The sequence below is a fragment of the Coenobita brevimanus genome, chromosome 107, assembly GCF_032717465.1.
Source record: "Coenobita brevimanus isolate Jiangsu-jjx chromosome 107, ASM3271746v2, whole genome shotgun sequence".
In the NCBI taxonomy this organism is placed as follows: domain Eukaryota; kingdom Metazoa; phylum Arthropoda; class Malacostraca; order Decapoda; family Coenobitidae; genus Coenobita; species Coenobita brevimanus.
Genome location: NC_137060.1, coordinates 13,212,917 through 13,229,768, shown reverse-complemented (window position 1 = coordinate 13,229,768; position 16,852 = coordinate 13,212,917). Strand labels below are relative to the sequence as shown.

The 16,852-nt window shown below is 41.6% G+C and overlaps 1 long non-coding RNA gene across 1 annotated transcript in view; it reads left to right on the top strand.

Moving 5' to 3' along the window:
• The first annotated feature begins 2,111 nt into the window (after positions 1-2,111).
• Positions 2,112-16,852, top strand: part of LOC145416675 (uncharacterized) — a 35,368-nt gene continuing 20,627 nt past the window's right edge. Inside the window, exons 1-2 of the long non-coding RNA XR_013900315.1 lie at positions 2,112-2,188; positions 9,475-9,565. This is a non-coding gene — a long non-coding RNA (uncharacterized LOC145416675). The remainder of the gene's footprint in view (positions 2,189-9,474; positions 9,566-16,852) is intronic.

Below are 16,852 nucleotides of genomic sequence, written 5' to 3'. Positions count from 1 at the left end.
AGCATCTTTAGAGGTAACTATGAGGTGAAGCCGTGACACAACGAACAAGGCTGTTGGTGAGCATAACAAGAGAATATAAATTACAATCATCGTAGTAAATGGTGATTATGGAGATTGCCTTTAACTTCTTCAGTCGAACTGTCTATATTGATTTTAATTTGGTAGTCCTGAAGTTGCCAGAATATAATCAAAATCGGATCACTATATTCAAGGGCTTGTACAATGAATTATTTTATATCATGTGCTGAGAAGATAACTCGTTTTTTCTGTCATGACCGTGTTCAAAGGTGGTATTATGTACAGAGAGAGAGAGAGAGAGAGAGAGAGAGACAGACAGACAGACAGACAGACAGACAGACAGAGAGTTGGAGGAAGGGAGAGAAGTAGGGAGAGAGGTGGTACTAGTATTACCATGTGATGAGAGAGTGAGAGCTGGAGGAAGGGAGAGAAGTAAGGAGAGGTGGTATTAGCATTATCACGTGTTGAGAGAGAGAGAGAGAGAGAGAGAGAGAGAGAGAGAGAGAGAGAGAGAGAGAGAGAGAGAGAGAGAGAGAGAGAAAGGAGGGGGGGGGAATCAGCATCATCAATACAGTGTCCAGTAGGACTAATCCGGTATCCACCCCTCAGGTCCCCTGCTCACACAAGCTTCCCGTATCCGAGTTACCTCACTGCGAATGACCTTGAGGCCCAACACCCTATCTCAAAGTGTTCCTATAATATCCCTTGAGGCGCCTGGAAATTCCCCTTCCCTGCCTTGTGGCAGGAGGTGTGGTTGTGTTTTTATTTATGAAGCGTCCTAGCAGCAGCTTCCTCATCAACCTATTTCTTCTCTATTAGATACGTTTATTTTATCGTAGTTTTTATTGGATATTATGCACGTCACTCTGATGACGTATTATGAATTTTATTAATGCTACTACTGGACGATGCATTTCCATTTCGGAGAATCTATTCTAGCTGGAAGGTTTGAATATCACTTTCACTAACCCCTTCAGCAAAATAGTTTATTCGTAATAAAGCTAAAAACATCTAATAACACAAAAAGCGTACTAAAACAATACGGCATCGATGAGTATGAGATAAATTGAGCTGTATTTTATTTCTGAATCTGACACGCTGATAATATTCTCTGCAGTAATGAAATGCCCGAGGTCAGTATTAAAAAGGTACCCGTCTACAGAAGGGACTGATGTTCAGTCGCCCTATCCCCATGAGTGTGACATCCAGTGACACCACCGTTGACGTTCATTGCTAGGTAAATATAAGTAGTTGTTTATCATTAACCTTATTCTTCCTTCCCCACATCTCTTTGATATTACATGCATATAGTGACGCTGTGATAAGTATAGGCTACATTACCCTTTGGGTATAATAATGCCCTTTATATATATATATATATATATATATATATATATATATATATATATATATATATATATATATATATATATATATATATAATTCCTTTTCGTGAAGTACAGTTGACAGTAAAGTTCTCATTCAACAGCCACGAAAAGAGTTCACAGCACTTTTCTGCTTTTCTGTTGTCTTACGTCGGGTTTTATGAGGGGCAACCTTAACAAAACAAAACTTAGGGCATTTGTGTCCCTACTTAGTAACGACTCTGTTTCCTACAACACATTACCCTCTCTTACACTCTCGCAATCCTTCTCTTTCAAACCACCCCGTTCGCCCAGTCTCTCTCTCTCTCTCTCTCTCTCTCTCTCTCTCTCTCTCCAGAAAACTAAACTACCGTAGAATCCTTACTTTTCATCCCACATCAGTCTTTGCAACTTTTCATATCTAATTCTATTTGACCTTGAGTCCATGCTATATTCCTACACCGCGACTTAGTACTTATGTACGACATATGTACCTTGGCTAACGACAGATGATTATATTCACCACATCTAAACACCTCGTTGTCAACGCGATTTGATGTTGATTTTATCCCCCACTTGAAATTGGTCATACATAATGTTGAAACTCAGCATAATTTGTTATAACAATAACAGTATACCCTATATATAAAAACATGTACTTGGCTGAGGCAGAGCGGGTAGGGTACATAAGAAGAGGGGTGAGTGAGGCAAAGATCAGTGCAACAAGAACTACGGCGAGGTGCATATCATTCTCTCTCTCTTATACTCCAGGTTCTGCTTTGCCCAGCCATCATCCAGTGAAGATCGTAAGCAGATTATTTTGTTAACCATAATTTTAGGTGACAAGGACAGTACCCAACAAACAGTCGTCCAAACTATGACTTGCAACCAGTGCTTGCAACCACCTCTATTTGAGTTTTAGGTATGGACTGAATGGGGTAAAGCTACCATGCCAAAGGTCTTGTGATCAGAGCAACATAATTTTGGACAAGCTCTTAGTTACCAATGTCTGTTTGTTACATAGGACTAATAACAGAGAGCTGGATGTGAAACATCGGATACTCCTGAGGAATGTCTGCGTGGATTCCTTGGCTCGTACTGTCTTCAATTTAGGAAGCTCACTATAATCCTCAGCTTTACTACTCTATGTTGGCGTCAAGCAAGTAAATGTTTTTCTGTGTGGTATTTACAAAACAAATGACTACATCAAAAGCCATGCTTTAAGTAGATAACAGTAGATCAATTCCTTCCATCCAATGATGTCCTTGATCCTTTTTCTTAATCGCTTCAAACCGGTGACGTATATTTTATGAAGTTTCTGTTCATCAGGGTAGAGTATGAGAGCTGGTAGGGTTAGATATAACTTTCGTTAACCTCTTAACTAAAAGGGTTCCTTTTCAAAAGGTGATGAAAGTAATATGGATGTCGTAAGAAAAAAAAAATAAAACAGGTCATCAAAGCACAGGCTAACAGTATCAGATGATTGTATATACCATCGGGAAGACTTTTCCAGTTAGGTGGGTGATTGCCTTATTTAACCATATTAATATCGTAAGTTCTAATTATCATTAACCATCTGCTAACAGACTGATAAAAAAAAAAAAAAAGCGCTAACGCGGTGATGCGTTCAAGGTGCAACAAGCAAATTATTGCACAGTGCAAGGAGGAGTTGCTGGAAAGCCTGTGTCATGCATGGAAATATGATCTGTTGTCTGTCACGAGATGCACCCCTAACTCTGCAGCCAGCTTCTTGTTGCAACGATGATTTGTTTTCGCAGGAAGGCCAAGAAGGGTGTATTATCTCCCCTCGGCCCACGTTCATTCTGCAGAAAGTCTCCGGGTTACGATTTAATGAAATATACATACGTCTGTTGCATTAACTTGGTTTTGAAGATTGTGTGATCACTCATCTCAACATTAACAGATGTAATTATAAACTGTGCATGCGTATCAGCTTAGTATACCTCTCTTTAACTCACTAAATTATTCTTCTTGTTATTTATTTATTGTCTATATTGATTTATTTATATATTTTTTATTTTATTTTTTACTTAGAAAGTTATGCTTTCATTGCAGCCTACAGGTATATATATATCAAGCAAATATCCCTGGAATTAGTGGCAACCTTAATCTTCGTAATGCTCAACTTTCATTTCACGATGATCCTTCTGCAATTTTGCTTTATGTCATGAATATTGGTGTTAAGTTGTTTGACATGCCTTTACTGTATTATTGAATAACATTCACATTCCTTAGCAATATAATTCTCTGTGATATTCATAACGTTATCAGTATGACGAGGGTATGGTGATTTTGCAACCTGATGTTCCATTCCCACACAAATCCATCATCCCTCATGCCATTATCTTCCCATTTACACAGTACATAGTGGGTCAATTTTTGCAACCTCAGAAACACGTCCCTCAATTGCATCCTCATCTGGATCACAGATTATTCATTTATGATGGGGCTCCCTGCGGTAAGGATCATAGTACACCCTCCACCCAATCTTAATTCTGCATACATAGCCGACTGTCCTAACAAGCGTCCACGCTGCCTTCTTGTTTCCTCCTCTTCCTTTCTTGCATTTTCACCTTTGCTCCCATATGCCTGTCTAGCTGCTCTTCCCAAAATTTTACTTAACTTTCCTACCAAAACACATCCTCTCTCGCCTAGACGCCCTTTCTCTCATCCATTTCTCATTTGTTTCCTGCTATTTTCAATTTTCATTCATTCTTCTTAGCCTGCCTGCAAATTCCATTCCTTATCCTGCTTACTACGTTCATTTCTACTACAACTTCCACCTTGCCTGCCTAACTACACTCAACCTTACTTTCTGTCTTGCCTACTTAACTATCATCCATCCTGCATGCCTGGTTATCTTCCAAAATGTCAGCCTAACTATCCTCCATACTAACTTCCTAACTACCTTCCATCCTACCGACCTAACCATCCATTCTGCATTCCTACCATTCATCCTACCTTTTTTTTTTTTTATGCGAGGAAGAAGGAACCAAAGGCCATGAGCCCGCAGTAACAGTTCCCTCCAAGAGAAAAACAAAATACAATAGAGAGCCAAATTCAAGATCGGATCATTTCGAGATGCCTGGACACACTTCGTTTGAAAGAATGGAGATCATAGGCAGCAGGAAATACAGACAGAGGGAGACAGTTCCAGAGTTGACCTGTTGCATAAATGAAAGACTGGAAGTAACGGTTAACTCTTGCATTAGAGAGTTGGACAGAAAAGGGATGAGAGTTTGCTGCCAGACGAATGCTACGCACCCGTCGTAGAGGTGGAGGAATGCAAGCAGACAGTTCAGAGGAGCAGTGACCATTAAAGTAGCAATAGAAAAGAGATAAAGATGCAACAGTGCGGCGAAGAGACAGAGGTTGAAGGGAGTCAGTAAGAGAAGGAGAGTTAATGAGACGAAAAGCCTTTGACTCCACCCTATTGAGAAGAGCTGTATGTGGGGAGCCTCCCCACACATGAGAGTTGTACTCAACACAGGGACGGATAAAACCCCTGTATAGAGTCGACAATTGTGCAGGAGTAAAGAAAGAGCGGAGTCGGCTTAGCACACCCAATCACTTGGAAGCAGATTTTACAAGAGATGTAATATGATCTTTCCAAGATAAGTCCCGAGTAAATGAAACCCCAAGCATGTTCAAGGATGATGCAGAATTAAGCTGAATATTATTAAACATTACTGGGTATATCTGTGGAAGATTTTGTCGGGTTGATAGGTGTAAGAACTGAGTCTTAGATGCATTAAAAACAACCATATTATTTATACCCCAGTCAGAGATACGAGCCAAGTCAGACATTAGGTGTGCCATAGCCTCATCCCCTGTTTGTTGAAGTAACTGTTGAGATGGGCGTTGCGGGAGCCGAATGGAAAGGTGAAGGGTGGAGTCATCAGCGTATGAGTGGATAGGGTTAGATGTACAGCTTAGAAGATCATTGATGAATAAAAGGAAGAGAGTTGGTGATAGGACAGAGCCCTGTTGATAGATCTAGGAGAAGAACGATGGCCGTCTACAACATTGGCTATAGAACGACCAGAAAGGAAGCTAGTGATGAAGGCACAGATAGAAGGATAGAAACCGTAGGAGGGCAGTTTGGAAATTAAAGATTTATACCAGACTCGATCGAAAGCCTTTGAGATGTCAAGTGCAATGGCAAAGCTTTCGCCAAAGTCCCGAAAGGAGGATGACCGGGAGTCTGAAAGGTAGGTGAGAAGATCGCCAGTGGAGCGTCCCTGACGGAACCCGTACTGACGATCGGAAAGAAGGTTGTGAGTATATGGAGCTCAAACGAAGAGAAAAGGCCGTCACTGCATTTGCGCAGGCTCAAGAAATCGCTGAATTGGAGAGCAGCAGCAGCAGTACTTTGTCATCTGGGAATCAGTCCAGTGGTAACTGCATGACTCCTGTAAATGAAGAATTAAATGTAGGTCTTCCTTCACCACCCAAACGTGGTCGAAAAGTTGTGCTGGGTCATAATTTGTCGGCCAGTCTCGATTGATATCAACTATCTGATCGCGCTGCTCTGATGATTCTCAGAGAAACAGCAAAAGCTTTGGGTCATGATTTCAGTTCATTAATTCTGAACCGCAGCAGCATCAGGCGACAGCGACAGAAATGGCGCAAAGAGACGGTGATGAGCATAATGAATGAGTTCACTCCGGATGAAGTAATCGTCATACACTGGGATGGAAAGCTTCTTCCAGAGATCACCAACAATGAAAAAGTGAACCGATTTCCGATCATCATCTCGTCAAGTGGTAATTCCCAGCTATTAGAAGTTCCAAAATTAGAATCAGGGGCTGGTTTGCAGCAAGCACAAGCCGTGGTCAGAGCACTGAAGCGGTGGGGAGTTGCAGAAAGGGTCCAAGGCATCTGCTTCGACACAACAAGCTCAAACACGGGTCACCACAAAGGAGAATGTATTATGGTGGAACAGCTATTGGACAGGGAACTCTTGTACCTTGCCTGCCGGCATCACATCTGAGAACTACTTGCAGGAACTGCTTTCAAGGTAGCCATGCATGTTGCACCGGCACCAGAAGTACTGCTATTCAAGCGATTGGAGTTCAGTTGGCCAGGATCACTTCCAAGACGCATCATCTGATGAAGTGGTCACAGCTCAACTTGAAGATATCAAGGAGGAGGTCCTGACCATTGTTTTCACTACACTTCTGCACAAGCAGCCTCGAGATGATTACCGTGAGCTACTCGAGCTGACTGCCATCTTCCTCGGTTCATCACCACCACGAGGTACTCGTTTTCATAAGCCCAGCACGATGCATCAAGCACGATGGATGTCAAAGGTAATCTACACATTCAAAGTGTGGATGTTTCATTCACAGTTTACCTTGACCATCAGTGAAGAGCGTGGTCTCCGTGACTTGTGTGTGTTTTACACACGCTTCTACATCAAGGCCTGGATAACAGTACCACTCGCAGTGAGCGCCCCACAGAACGACCTGCATCTGCTGCAAGCCTTAGTCGACTATGCCACCATCAACAATGAGATTTCCAGAGTAACAGCTCAGAAACTTGCCTCTCATCTGTTGTACTTGAATGAAGAGCTGGTGGGTCTTGCACTAATTTGATGATAACGTCAGTCAAGAGGTCAAGAAACAGATGGTGCAAGCTATGAATTTCAATGATCGTATGGAGGATCCTCCCAAGCGAGTGACCATTGCGATTGATGACGTTCGATGAAGAACTGTCGCTGATTTCGCCACGAAGCAGACAAAGAACCTCTTCAAAAGACTGAATATCGATGATGACTTTTTGAAGCTACCTGTTGACCAATGGTATGAAGATTATACATACGGAAAGGCGCTGGCATGTTTGCAAAAACTCACAGTAACCAATGGTATGCTGAATGAGCAGTTGCACTTATCGAGGCCTTCTCCAGTTATCTAACGAAGAATGAAGTCCAGCTGCAATACATCCTACAAGTTGTGGCTGCCACAGACGCAGAGTTCCTCATGGAGTTAAGCGACGCCTACAGCAATTAATGGCCAATGATTTGATTGGCGACATATTGGTCATTTAATAATGCAGAAGTGACTGTATTGACAGTCGTTTACTGGTATTACAATTAAGTGTTCATCAAAAATCTATAACTTGCTTTGAAGCAATTCAGATTAGTTAGTAAATATATCTTCCTTTTTCTAAAATTAACCGTTGTGACATTCTCTGAGCTGATATCGTATCTGAAAAATTCATAAATGTCAGAAATTTTCAGATACAAAATCCTGTGAATATACACGGTTTGACTCTTATACAGTGATATTTAAGGGCAATGAGCAACCTCAATAAATTATTTGTTGTCAAAAATATTTCACATACAGTATTTTTAACCTATTAAGAAAGCTTTGAATGGGTATGGCATTTGAATTTTCGAAATCGAATTTTGGCCCTACTGTATAAGGACCACCCTAATCTCTCTCTCTCTCTCTCTCTCTCTCTCTCTAGCTTTTCCGAGCCCAATTAATATGACCAATCATTGCCATAAGGCACTGTCTTCGGTTTTAGCTGGTTCTTACGGCCGGATGACCCTCCTAACGCCGGTCCTCCCCTCCCCATTTACCTGGGCTTGGGACCGTCACTAAGTTAGGCTATCTTGTCCCCTCAGTGGTTGGGTGAAGTGCATTGAGTCTGAGTGCCGCTTATAGATCCCTCTAGAATGGCCCTACCTAGTTGAACTAACATCCAATCCTGGTCACAACTATAAAGATCAACGTGCAGGCTGTCTGCCCCAAAAAACCACCACTACCCTTTCCAGCTGGGGGTTTGATCTGAGAGTATCAAGAAAGATGGGGGATGAGGTGGCCCAGTCAACCTACTTCACACCCTCCTTGTTTTGGCTGGTTTTATGACCGAATGCTGTTCTTGATGCCAACTCTCCCCATTTATCCGGGCTTGGGTTGGGACCAGCACCGAGTGTGTGTGTGTGTGTGTGTGTGTGTGTGTGTGTGTGTGTGTGTGTGTTCATAAGTCAACTTCTCTCATTAATATAATCATTGGCTTTGACATAAATATATTATTAGAATTGTCTTCACCATTGAAGATGTTGTAGCTAGAGTATAAACACCTTTAGCTTTTAATTATTTTCTCTCAGTTGAGGGAAGGGTTTAGTTTCACCTGGAAAAAAACAGAGTTGTGATTATGAGCATTAGTCCTCCAGCCTGATGATGTAATTTTATAGTATGCCACTTGGTCTGCTGAATACCTCTACAAAGATGCCTCAAAGCGTACTGTGATATAGGAAAGCAATTATCTGCAGTGGAAAGTTTGTCTTATAAGTCTCTGTATAAAGGTTCTTAACGACTTGTAGGCATAAAACAATTTTTGACTTCATAGATGGGAATTTGATATGGTAGTGCTTTTTTCATATTAGGTTATTCAACTTACACGGAAACTTCTTGTGGTGAAAGGGTTAATGATGTCTATGTATTTCTCCTCCAATCCAAAATCTTTCGTAAGTTGAATCAGATCATCTGCATTTCGTAAGAAATCACAGTAACAAAGAGGTTGATGTCCTCAGTTAGATGACGATTTTCTTTCCTTGCTACAGACAGGAAATATTCAGTTTAGGGACACGACATAGTGAAGGAGTTAATGAAGACTATATCTAACTCAATCGTCAGTTTCATTAGGTAATATCAACTCGAATAGCCTTAATCTGATTTTAACAAAGGTGATGGAACAGTTAAAGGTTCTTCAAGAATGAACTAGGCTACTTAAAACTAAGAGAAATCCATCGAAGGCCAAGGTCATACGGCAAAGTCCTATATTCGGACTTTAGACCGAACAATGTGAGCCAGTGTTGCATTCTCTGAGTGTTCCTTCTTGATATTTATTGATTTGTTAATTTATTATTGTCATTGAATACCGATTATTTTCAGACATTTTCCAAAGGGAGGAGATAGATTTAGCTTAGTAAATTTTCATTTCTAGGTGCTTCCTTAGGCTGAATAAAAGTGCTCATTAGTAGCAAAAAAAAAAAAAAAAAAAAAAACAGGGAGGAATTCTTGGTAGTGGGTGAGATAACTGGTAGTACTGTATATTTCAGTCTGTGCCGCGATGAAGATGGTTGGAGCTCGCTTTCTGTTGGTGCTGGTGGTGGTTGTGGTGGCGATGGCGGCACCTCAAAAAACACCACCGTAAGTACCCTCTCTCTCTCTCTCTCTCTCTCTCTCTCTCTCTCTCTCTCTCTCTCTCTCTCTCTCATTGTGGGAGCTAGCAGAGGTTTAACTGACATCTTGAGAACAAAAGTTTTGGGGTCCTGATTATGTAGATTTGTGACCGAGATCCCCAAAAGAGAATCTTTAAGTGCATCATTTGCTTCAGTAACTAGGGAGCGCCACCAAAAGTTGGTAAATGATACAGTTTGTATGATACCTTTAGTGTATCAACCAAATTAGTGTTAAATGTTTCTTAGCAGGTTACCTTTTCAAAGTTTATCACTCTTACGTGACATATTTGGAAACAAATTGATTTCTGAGCAGCATATAGGTGGTGCCAATATGAGATTTAACCAAAATTTCGAGTACACCAACCAGACTTGGTGAAAAATGCCAATTACAGATTACCAATTCATAAGTATGATTTATGGGGACTAACCCATTTCTGAGTGAGTCAAATGTCACCCTGGATGTGGGCCATGTCATTTTATCATTTGAAACAAAATTTGGGGAAAATGTACGAAAACTCAGGATTCCAGAAATACCCTTCTGAGTCTAAACATTAAGAGGCCTAGAGAATTTTCAGGAAAAGCTATTTACTTTCATTTCATTGACCATGCTATCTTTGCACAATCATATGAATATAGAAATAATTATGAAACGTATCCAAGCGGCAGAAGAAGTTGAGACACGGAAGAGAGAGTTATATGTACAGAGGAAGAGGGAGGTGAAAAAATTAGTAAGAGAGAGTAAGGAGTGAGTGGATGAGGAATTTGGAAGGAACTTGAGTGTAAAGTGGAGGGAATGTAAGAAAATGTTCGGGAAAGAGGCAAAGAGCGTTAGACAGGGTGTCAACGAAGTTAGTTGAGGAGTGAAAGATAGAAATGGTAGATTACTAGTGGAAAGGAGGGGAAAGTGGGCAGATGGAGAGAACACTTTAATGAATTGTTGAACATAGAGAATGAAAGTAAAGCAAGGATAAGTGGTTGGGAAATGGCTGGGAGAAGGAGGGATGTGAGAAGAGAGGAAGAAATCAATAGGATGGAGGTTGTGGAAGCAATGAAGAAAGTTAAAATGGGGAAAGCCCCAGGAATTGATGGAGTGTGTGGTGAAATGCTGAAGCATGGGGGAGAGATAGTAGTAGAATTCATGTGGACGATGTGCAGGTTGACCAGGGAAGAAAGTAAAGTCCTGGAGGATTGGAAGTCAAGTATAAAAATTCCCTTGTACAAAGAAAAAAGGGAAAAAGAAGTGGGTGGTAATCACAGAGGCATTTGCCTTCTTAGTGTAATGGGAAAAGTATATGGTAGGATAGTTATTGACAGAGTTAAACAAATAACAGAGGAATTAGATGGAAAAGAACAAGGAGGTTGTAGGAAGGGAAGAGTTTGTGTAGATCAGGTATTCATTCTTAGATCAGGTATTCATTCTTAGATCGTTAGTGGAAAAGTTTCTAGAGAAGGGAAAGAAGTTGTATGCGGCCTTCATGGAGTTGGAGAAAGTATATGACAGGGTGGATAGACAACGACTGTGGAAATTATTAGGAATATAATTATGGAGTAGATGAGAAGTTGTTGAATGCCGTTAAGAGTATGTATGAGGGTGCTAAGGCTGCAATGCGTGTGGATAGTGAACTGAGTTAATTTTTCTATTTGCAGTTTGGATTGAAACAAGGATGTGTCATGTCTCCATGGTTGTTCAGTCTGTATACGGGTGGGGACATAAAAGATACAAGGTAGGGCAGTGGATGTTGGAGTAGCCCTAGTGAAAGAGGGCAGTGTTTTGGAAAATCCTTGTACTGTTGTTTGCAGGTGATACTGTGTTGTTAAGTGAAGGCGTAGGGGAGCTGCAAGGCTTGGTGGATGAGTGTGGGAGAGTGTGTAAGAAACGGAATCTAAAGGTGAATGTAGGGAAGAGTAAAGTTATGGTTTTCGAGAGAAGTGAAGTCAGTGAATGAACAGTGAGACTGGATGAGGTGGAAATGGAAAATGTGAGTGCATTTAAGTACTTGGGTAGTATGATGAGTAAGGATGGAAGTTTAGAGGGTGAAGTGCTTCAAAGGGTGCAACAGGGAAGAAAGGTTGCTGGTTCTTTGGAAGCAGTGATAAGAAACAGGGAAGTGAGCATGGAAGTGAAAAAGCTACTACATGACAGTATTGTGATACCAACTCTGACGTATGGAAGAGAAGCTTGGACCTTGTTGGAGGGACAGAAGTCAAGAGTGAGGACAGTGGAAATGAGGTATTTGAGAGGAGCATGTGGAGTCACATGAAGAGACAGACTGACAAATGAGGAAGTGAAGGAGTGTTGTGGTGTGGATGTGGATGTGATAGGAAGCGTTAGGAGAAACACACTGACTTGATCTGGCTATGTGGAGAGGTTGGAGAGTGAGAGACTGACGAGGAGAGTGTATGTGAGTAAGGTGGAGGGGGGGGAGAGGAACGGGGAGGCCAAGGATGAGATGGAGGGATGGAGTGGACAGGTATATGAGAGAGGGGGGTGTAAGCTGGGAGCAGGGCAATGAAATGACGGGGAACAGGGTGACATGGAAGCGATTTGTTTGTGGCCACCCCTTACGGGATTGAGGCGTCTGGCAATAGATAGATAGATAGACAGATAGTATCCAAGCAGCAACTATTAAATTATTGCATTCCCATTAACAATACTGAATAATACAGAAACTTCAGTGTCTAAATCACTGCTTCCTTGGTTTTACATTCTTAGCATTGTAATCCACATACAAGTTCAAGATAACATTAAAGTGCTAATCTTTACATGTGCAAGTACTAGGTGATGATTAAACCTTCTGAATCATAAGGTTTTTAGCGTTCGTAGTCATTAGTCTCACTCCTGTGAAGTTCATACTGGTCTAGCTGGTCTTCACCTTCTTCCTCTGAACTATCCTTCTCATCAGAGATAATCGAGCCATCTTTTCATCTGACTCATCACCATCCTTTTCATATATAATTAAGTTATTATATATTATATTAGATGTCAAATCCTCAACTAATTCTCGTCTCATGTCCCCATCATATGTACTAAAGTGGTGACGTGCCCCTGGAACATCAAGGTACAGATGGCGACTTCCAAGAATTGGCACATATGCAGGGTCCTGCCATTCATCAGCAAGAAAGAGGGGCAACACTTTCTTGAAGGACCTTAACTTCAGAGCTTCAATCATGTCACATGGGATTCGCTTTTGTTTTGGCTCTGAGATGAGATATTTTCTCTCTTTATTCCCTCTCCTGTCCCTTTCAGCATGCTTCAAATGGTTTAGGATAATCATCAAATATCAAATGAATTCTTCCAGCTGGCAACTAAAGTGCACGTATAAGAATGGTTCTGGCTAATCCCCCCTATGTTGTTGGTAGGTTTGGTGGCAAAACATGTAGCAGGAAGTGGCCATCATGTATACAGCAGTCGATACTTTCTGGCTTGGCTCTATCCATATCATCTGTCTTAATCGTCTTCTCCAATTGGTTCAGTAATTTACTTTTATCAGTCTTTGCTACTGCTTCGCCTGGGGGGCTCATTGTCAGTGGGACAGGTGTCAGTGGATACTGGAATACATGTTGCAGGTCACACTCTGTCGTCACAGCAAGGACCAGGAGCCTACCCATTAGATCTCTTGTAAATTTCAGGTTGGCTATTTTCTTGTCTTGAGAACTGAGATTTGTTGCACCCCCATCAGCAAAAGTTTCAGCTTTACCTTCATTATGCTACCCTCAAATCGGCTGGGATCATTGATGCAGGCTTCGATGAACTGTTTGTGTCCTGTCCTACCAGTTGAAGGGACACTAAGGAAGCTGTCTTTGATGTCATCACTTACCGCTCTTCATGTGATGATGTTGTACAGTGCATCAGACAACTCGTTGAGAGAGAATGGGTTGGAGGTGTTATCAATATGCTTGATTTCCTTCAAATCCTCGTTGTTCCACTTGATATGCTTAGACTGTAGTTCAAACACTGCATCCTCTTATGAAATAACCCTACCATACCCTGGAGTTTCTGGATGAAGGATGCACGTGTGGACTTCGTAATCATCCATCCTAGGCGTGCATTACTGTTGTCTGTGAAAGGGGTGATCCCAGTCAGTCTTGATGTGGCTTCGGCACTGATGGTCTGCTCAAGGGTCAGGTCAACTGGAGAGCGGCTGAAAGGGTGACTGGTCCTGAGATCAGTGAAGGCACCGAGTTCAAGTATCTGCCTGAGGCCAGAATGAGTGTCAACCATTTTGAGCAAATCCAATTGGTATTTGGTAGGCCAGCGAGCATAGCTGATGTGATTGGTGGAGAAAAATAGATTAATCATGGATGTCAGAGAGATAAGGAGACTAATATTGTTGGTACATATGGCCCGCTCAAACTGGTGGTAGAGTCGTATGGAGTCTATGTACAACACCCAAAAACAAGCAGTTGCCCCATATGCTCTAGTTCTGGTCTGATTTGTATACTCATCACATGCTGCTTCACATCCCAGGAACACATCAAATGTGATCAGGTCAAGTAGGGCCCCTCCTTGCTCTGTTCTTCTGAAATTTTGGTCGTTAAGTAAGGATGCAAAAAACATTTACACATTCATTAATAATATATACCTTCCTTTCCCTTCCTCATTATGAAGGTGGCAAGATAGTGCTCCATTAGTATCATAGCACGATTTCCCACCCGCGAACGGCCGTCAAGGTCAGAGGCACTGTACGTCTTCACTACAGCCTTTATGGCTTCACGGTTCCTCCACACAGTTCTCACTGTAGATTCAGCCAGTCCAAGGGTTCTCCTGATAGCAGGGTTTCCTTGACCCTCCTCCTTCATCTTAATGATCTTTAACTTGGTGGCATGCATCAGAAGTTTCTTAACTCTTGGGGTTTGAGCCATGGTGAGGCGAAGTACAGGAAGCACAAAAAACACCACACGTTGTACACGACAGGTTAGCTGTAGAGAGCGGATCCGCGGAGTGCACGAGCCAGGACTGTTATGGCTTACCCGCTCCCTTGTACCCCAAGCTGCACAGTAGAATCCCCGGGAATTTCTGCGCATCAACATGACAACACGTGACGCGCTGTGTGAGGGGTGGTCGCTCACTAGTAGAAAATGGCATTTTTGAGCCACTCCTTGCCTCTGCCTCGCGTTGTGTGCGGTCCACTCGCGCATTGAAGGGTTTTTGGTTATGATTTTTGGTCACTCGCGCACAATGCGAATCGCGCACTGCGATGACGCGCACCGTGTGAACCTACTGTATATATATATATATACATGGAGACATGACATATCCCTGTTTCAATCCAACCTTCAAACAGAAAAATTTACTCAGTTCACTATCCACACGCACTGCAGACTTAGCACCCTCATACATACTCTTAACGGCATTCAGCAACTTCCAGTCAACTCCATATATTCTTAATACATTCCACAATCCTTGTCTATCCACCCTGTCATATGCTTACTCCAAATCCATGAAGGCCACTTGAAAACTTCTTTGCCTTCTCTAAAATCTTTTCCACTAACGATCTAAGTATGAATATCTGGTCTACACAACCCCTTCCCTTCCTAAAACCTCCCTTTTCTTCTCCAACTAATTCCTCTCTTATTTCTCTAACTTCGTCAATAAATATCCTATCATATACTTTTGCTATTATACTAAGAAGGCAAATGCCTCTATGATTAACACATACTTCTTTTTGTCTTTGTCCTTTGTACAGGGGAATAATTATACCTGACTTCCAATCCTCCGGGACTGTACCTTCCTCCCAGGCCAATCTACAAATCATCCACATCCATTCTACTACTATTTTTCCCCCGTGCTTCAGCATTTCACCAAACACTCCATCAATTTCTGAGGCTTTCCTCATTTTAACTTTCTTCATTGCTTCCACAACCGCTATCCTACTGATTTCTTCCTCTCATCTCACATCCCTCCGTTTCTCAGCCATTCCCCAGCCACTTACACTCACATTACTTTCATTCTCCTCATGAACAATTCCTTAGAGTGTTCTCTCCATCTGCTCACTTTTTCTCCCTTCTCCACTGGTAATCTACCATTTTAATCTTTCACTCCCCAATCATCTTCTTTGGCACCCTGTCTAACTCGCTTTACCTCTTTCTAGAACATTTTCTTACATTCTCTTCACTTTAAACTCAAAATCCATCCAAATCCTCATCCACTCTCTTCTTACTTTTTCTTACCAATCTTTTCATCTCTCTCTTCGTCTCTACATATAACTCTCTCTTCCGTCTTTTAGCTTTTTCCACGCCCCTGTTTCTCATCCACTCACTATATGCTTTCTTCTGTGCCACAGCCTCTCTCACCTCTACATCATGCTGTTCCCTGCATCCCCTTTCGTCTTCTCTTCAACCCACACACCACCTCACATGCTACACAGATTATTTTCTTCTCTGAATATCTTGCACACACCTTCCACGTCCCCCATTTGCTCCAATTTATATTACCCAATCACTCCTTCACTTCTCTTTTATATTCTGTCTTTTTTTCCATCCTTTTGTAACCTTTCCACCCTTCTTGTAAGAACTACTTTCTCCCGTCCTTCCCTCCTTCCATTTCTCCATTTCATTTGGACCTTGACTTTCACCACCACCAAGTGGTGGTCAGAAAGTCCATTCCCCCAACCTCTATATACTCCTGCATCCATTACACATCTTCTCATTCTGTCAACCATACATCCATAATCATTGCCTTCCATTCATTTAGTTCACCACCCACCCTTCTCATCACTTGCCACGTACTGTATACCTATGGATCATTTTGTCCCTCATGAGGGTATTGGCTATCATCAACCCCCTCCTGGCACAAATGTCCACTAAAGCACTGCTATTCTCATCCGTCTCTGCAGGCACACACTGCTTACCAACTACTCCATCCACCTTCGCATTCCCTACTTTTTCACTCCAAAAACACTGTCATTCCTTTCAAATTTTTCCATGCATGTTTCCACATTTGTCCAGCACTCTTCTCTGACTCTACTTGCATGATATTGCGTTGGCGCATACAGGCACAAAATCGCCCACAAATTAGTCCAACTTTCAATCATACCCACACTATCCTTCAGCCAACTGATCCATACTCTCTTATATTCTCCTTCCATCTTCTGAATGAATATATATATATATATATATATATCTATATCTATCTATCTATCTATCTATCTATCTATTTATCTATCTATCTATCTATCTATATATATATATATATAGATAGATAGATAGATATAGATATATAGATATAAATATATATATATATATATATATACAC